The sequence below is a fragment of the Aplysia californica genome, unplaced genomic scaffold, assembly GCF_000002075.1.
Source record: "Aplysia californica isolate F4 #8 unplaced genomic scaffold, AplCal3.0 scaffold00237, whole genome shotgun sequence".
In the NCBI taxonomy this organism is placed as follows: domain Eukaryota; kingdom Metazoa; phylum Mollusca; class Gastropoda; order Aplysiida; family Aplysiidae; genus Aplysia; species Aplysia californica.
The window spans coordinates 956,989-963,604 of record NW_004797507.1 but is presented as its reverse complement, the minus strand read 5'-3'; positions in this window follow the sequence as shown (position 1 = coordinate 963,604).

Here is a 6,616-nt window from a genome sequence, read left to right as displayed (position 1 = left end):
CCTCAGTGACAGGCGCCTCCCCCTGAATAAAAAACTCCTTTCTCCTCTCCAAATCTTCCTGCGTCTGCACTGTGTGGTGTAGTGTTTGTCACGTACAGGAGACCTTAGTGCGATTCCCGAGTGGAGAGAAATGTTAATCGAGTATATCTGTCTTTCAGCTAGGATATGTAATCCTTTTCAACTGGAGATATTCCAAACTGGCAAAGTCATAAGCCCACCTCCTTAATGATGGAAATTGTGTTGATGGGGGCATAAAGACACCTACATTATTGAATTAATTTATTTTTCTTCAAGTCTAGTACCTGTACTCAGTATTTGATTACAATTTATTACCGAAGTGTTTTTCATCCATTCTTGTATTGGCGTGGATCCAATTATACTGCTGCTACTTGGATACTCTAAGAAAAAAAACCCCATTGATTCAGTACATCATTTGTGTTTTTGAATTGTATACATATTGTTGCTGTGATATGTTGTTTTATATGGTCTTTTCAAAGGCAATTAAACCCTTTAGTGGCATATATATCTTGCTTTTCCTCTTCCCTTAAAACGTGTGCTTGTGTTCACATTCATCTGATGAATGGACATGTCTATGCTTGTGGTTAAAGTCATATTTACATGTATATTAAGTTCAAGATTCCATGTCCTCATTCTGGCTTTTGAAGTGTTCTGACTTCCTTTAATCCAGTTTCTCCAGTTTTTATAAATATTAAATAGGCCTATATATATATCCCATGTATTTATATAACATACCGAATTGACACCTTATCACCCTTGTGTCAAAATTACTGGAAGAGTCATATGGCGACGGCTACAAAACCTCCAGTAATGCTCTAAGATACACACTTTTTAAACTAATTAATGTATTATGTTGTTAGATGGAACGAAAAGGGGCAGACTCTATATACATGATAGGCCTTTTAAGATTTGCCCTTACTTTCAAGGAAGATAAAGTATTGTAATAGTTACGACGAAAACAAGCTAACATAACACGGCAACTTACCATTGCCGGGGAAAAAAATTCTTTAAAAAAACCCAGGCCTACCTCTGCTGAAACGGTTAAAATCTTGGGTCCAAAGTTTGTAGGCCCTACGTCATGCACACCCGCATACACACATACACTCACGCACACATACGCGCGCACGCACACACAAAAACACTCACATACACACATACGCGCACGCACACACGCACACACACACACACACACACACACTATTCCATGCTGTACCTTTACTTCCAATCAGGGGCGGTTCGTGGGTCTAAAAAGTGGGCGTGCACAATTAGCTATCTTAGGCTGAAGATAATCAAGGGCAGAGTAAATTTTACGGTGTATAATTTTAGGATCTTTGGGTTGGTGAAGGAAGACCTAGTGCTTTTATTTTCATTCTTTTTACTTGTGTCTTTGACTTCTAGAACTAAATCTGTTTGTTAGCTAAACGTCAATTTAATTCATCCTGCATTACAACTGAACACTCAAGTAATAGGCCTACCTTTTACCACTCCACTACAAAACCGTTCAAAAGCTCAACTCATAGGACGGCGACTTAAGTATGTCACGTTCACCTCCCTCAGGTTCACGGTCACAGAGTCACTTAAAATAGCGACAAGACAATGAACCAATCACAATTCACTTGAGCACTCCGCTGAATTGCTCCGGGGCCCACATAATTTTGACATGGAATAGTGCACAGTCTATGGCGTTTATTTTTAGATTGCATACTGTGGGCTATGTTTCGGTGCTATTCGGCAGGAGCACATTTGAGATGTGCCGTCTTATTAATATTAATGTACCGCCAAACTCTCTACAAGTGTCATCATCGCTTGGGTAATCCCAAAGAGCGATTTATAGGTCAGGTTTCCACTGTTGACTGTCCTGTTATGTTTAGATACAGCGCATGAATTTAGGCATGGCATAGTAGATGTTTTACGGCGCTATAGAATAGAAATGACAGTTACGGCGCCAGCTAGGGCCTTGTTTTAATATAATATTTGGCTAGTGTTTGTTTCTGTAGTCTTTTATTTTATTATTGTGGATGCTTTACGTCATAGAACATTAAAACATTTTGGGCGGCACTGCACGACTGTGCTCTATGGACGAACCGCGCCTGCTTCCAATGGGGTAATTCGGAGAAGAAAAAAAACTTCAGTTGTCTCATTTCCCATGCCTACTTAGTAATAACAAGAATTAACAACCCTAGACTTGTGAGCAGTAGCTATAGGGAGTCCTTTAAATGCTTTCACTATTTATTATACATCTTACTACTAATGGAGCTAAGGCCAAATTTTGTGAACAGTATATTCTCAAAAACTACCCAATGAAAAAATGTGAAACTTTGCCAGTACCCATAAACTGAGACGTAGTGTTGCACCATTGTATTTTCATTAAGATCAAAGGTGTAAGAAGAAAGCCCAGTTTAAGTTAGATTCAGTCCTTTTGTAGCGATGGACATCATTTGCTTCCACATTGTATATTCACTGCGGAGTGCCGACTGCGCCAAAGTGTATTTTGTGTTCAGTTCACATAATTCTACACTAAGTGTAGAATTCTGTGGTTCAGTTGTACATAAAGTAGGCTTACGGGAATTCCCGGTTTCGGTCTCACGCCTTTAGGAGAAGGAGGATGAGGAGGAGGAGGAGGAGGAAGAGGAGGTATAGAAGAAGAAGAAGAAGAAGAAGAAGAAGAAGAAGAAGAAGAAGAAGAAGAAGAAAAATGAGGAGGAGGAGGAGGAGGAGGAGAGGGAAAAGAAGAAGGAGAAGAAGAGGAAGTAAGAAGAAGGAGGGGGAGGAGGATGAGGAGAAGGAGGAGGAGGAACAGGAGGAATTAGAGGAGGAGGAGGGGGAGAACAAGAAGAAAAATAAGGAGAAGAAGAATCAAGTAGTAATACATGTTACAAAGTGGTGACTTTTTCGTTTGTTACCCTACCTTGGAGAGAAAGAGAGAGGGGGGAGGGAGAGAGAAAAAAAAAAGAGAGAGAGAGAGAGAGAGAGAGAGAGAGCGAGAGAAACAGAGAGAGAGAAAGAGATAAAGGAGGTCAGAAAGCACTACCAGAGGGAGGGTGGTGAGTGACACTGAGGGTGTCGTCGAAAGCGCAAAGAGTAGTCAAGCCTACCGTTGGCCTACTTAATGTATCGAGATAAATCGAGATCAAGAAAAATCACGAAATGAAAGTAGAATCTAGATCTGTGATATTTCGATAACCTATTGAATATTGAAAGTCGATTTTTCTTGCTGAGCATTATAGATTCTAAGATCTAGATCTCGGCTAGATCTATGTGAATCTTAGATCGAGATCAAGAATGATGAAAGTATTGAACGTGGATTTTTTCCAGCTGTGAATAGATCTAGAGTCTAGAACTAGGCTGTAGGTGAATCTAGATCGAGATCAAGAATCATGAAAGTACATGTATTCTTGAAAGTGGATTTTTCCTACTGTGAATACATATAAAAATCTAGGCCATCTGTGACGCCTTTCTAAACTTAGATCTATCTATGGGCCAAGGCTCCTTCTTTCAATTATTGGCCTGTCTTTATCTTCGAGATCTAGGCTAGATCTAGAATCTAGATTAGGTTCTTCTAGGAAGCAACAATTGTCATGTAGGTCAAACTTTTTGTTAAAAAAGTAATTGAGCTGGAACTTTAGAAGAAAATGCCACGCCTTCGAAGAGGGAGCAGAAGTCTTACCCCTAGAGGTAGTCAAGAGGGGGTGCTACATGGATAAATTCAAGGTAAAATATTTGTGTTTTGTTTCTTTCCTGTTTTCAGTCTTTTTCCTCTTCTTAACTTTCCTAATAATTCTTCATTGTTGTTCCGTTCGTAGAACGGGTACTTTTATTACTAGTTGTATATAAATAAAGATTATATTATGCAATTACAAAGGCTATACGGTACCGTAAAAGTAAGTAAAACTTCGATATAACTTTCGAAGCTTTAAACGTACTCTCGACCATAATGTACGGTGCTCATTTTCTGAAGTTCTACAAAATCTATTAAATAGGAGCCATTTTCAAACGTACTTTGGACTAGAACGCTCGCTTTTTTAAAACTGATGTCAGGGATCAAAAGTCCATTCACAATGTACATACATTGTACATTCAAGGGAGGCGTCGTGGTGAAATCAGGCGCTCGTCAAAACAATGAAATCAAAGAAATCAGCATTTTTTTAAAAAATGTTTGCCGATGAGCAATTTTTTTTTAATTTCCTTTTTTTTCTGGCTCAACACCTATTCTGTCTGTCCATTTACAAAACATATTTCCGTGATGGTTTTACTGAAAGACTTTGATTAAAGGCACATAAAAAAACAATGTAAATTTTCAGTTTTCAAGGACTTTCAGGCTATGGTTAAGTTACCAAACCATGGCAGCCGTTTTCTCGCTAATTTTACCTCTGAAACAAGACGACCTTGACCTCCTCCAAATGCAAATATTTCAACTTCTATTCAACCTAGATGGATATTTTTTTAACCAAAAAGAAGGCAAATGAACAGGCTTTAAAATGATGCATTTACTAATAACCCCATATACCCAAAAATTTGACGAGCGCCTGATTCCACCACGTCGTGACAATTAACCCCCTGCCTGGCCCGAGACTGTCTCGGGCTCTCTGGTTGGATAAAAAGTACAAAAGTATTTCTGTGTTACATATTTTATATCATATACATGTTAATTACATTTTAAAAAATAATATTTTTTAAAATAAACAGTCGTAAAAGTATATGCGGCTTGACGTCCTATCAGCTGTCTATGGAAAGGCTGGGAATGGGGATATATAATATATATAATGTATATATTATATATATTATATATATTAGATAGATAGATAGGTAGAGAGAGAGGGAGAGAGAGAGAGAGAGAGGGGGGGGGGTCCGAGAGAGAGAGAGAGAGAGAGAGAGAGAGAGAGAGAGAGAGGGGGGGGGGGGAGATAGGGAGAGAAAGAGGTGGTGTTGTTGTTGGTGTTATAATTATTATGGTTATTATGATGGTAATATTATTTATTATAATTATTATTATTATTATTATTATTATTATTATTATTATTATTATTATTATTATTATTATTATTATTATCATTGTTGTTGTTATTATTACAACGACACTGTCCAAGAGAAACGTACTCTGTCTCAGATGACAGACAATTTTGACCGCATGTGGGACGCGGGGACACAGATTTACACTATTAAGCTCTACAAGGAGATCACTCTATGCGTGGGGATAATCTCTGTTATCCCTGTGTGGATAGATTAGATCTGAGCGACGTAGATCTAGATCGATATATACCTTCGTTGAACGCAAACCGCTCTCCCAGCTGACGTCCGCATTCCTCATGTGACATATTATACGACATTATATTTTTTAAAATTAATTAATTAATTAAATTATGTATTTATTTATTTATTTATTTATCTATTTGTTTGTTTGTTTGTTTGTTTATTACTAAATTAATGTAGTCTTTTCAGACTACTGTCCTTAATTGTGTTATCAATAAAAATGTAATTCTTTCGGGCAATAGCGTGAATGCTGACCCCAAAAAAGGAGGGGGGGGGGAAGTGATTTGATTGGGGGAGGGGGGGGGGCAATTACAGGGAAGTGTACGCGATTTACAGATTGAAAACCATAGATACACTGAGCACGGAAGTGGAACTAAACTGGAAAACAGATATTAATTAATATACAGACAGGAGAAAGAGGCTTAAACAGCACCTGGACATGGATGGCTGGTGCCTCTGTGCTGTGAATAAATTATTGATGGTTTAAGCAATTAAATTTAGAGGATTCAAGATCCGCTTACGACAAAAAGTGATCTACTGTTGAATACCCCAAAACAAATTGTCTAGAACATACTTGAATGCTTATTCATTCTAAAAACTAATGAAAATTATTTACTAAAACTGTCATGTTTTTAAATTCAAGCTATATAATAAAAAAAATATTGATTGTCTTTGCAAAACTAGGCTAAACAGACTAACATACTCACATTGTAAATAATTTAACAGCATTGAAAACAAAATTGATAGATCATTTTTTTAGAAACAACTAAATGTACATTTTCAGTTTCCAGGGACTCTCGAGCTCTGGAAATTACCAAACTTTGGCGGCCAGTTTCCCGCTTATTTTATTTACCTCTGAACCCAGGCGACCCCAAACTCTTTCAATGGCAAAATCTCGACTTCTAAATCTTCTATTCAAGATATACAGGTATTATTTTCACGATCAATGGGCAATCTTTAATTAAGATGTTACCATTAACTCCGCACGCTTGCCCCCCAAAAAATTGACGAGCGCCTGATTCCACCGTGTCGTGACCCAAATAAATCGATGGTGTCCAGCTGTTGATGGCTGTTGCAGAGAGGTATAAAAAGAAGGTAGAAGGTATGAGTGTGAGTGTGTGTATAGACTTACGCGCGAGGAAAACAGCCGGGGACGATCAAAGAAAGCGACTGCACGTGCAGCGAGTGGGAAGATGCCTGTGTGGTTAAGGAACAAGATGGAAGAAGGTGAGTATGTTGAGAGGGTTGATGGTCGTAAATATGCAGCTCGCAAATAGTAGTAGTAGATAATAATAATGACAACAATAATAATAATAATAATAATAATAATTTTAAAAAATAAAAAAAC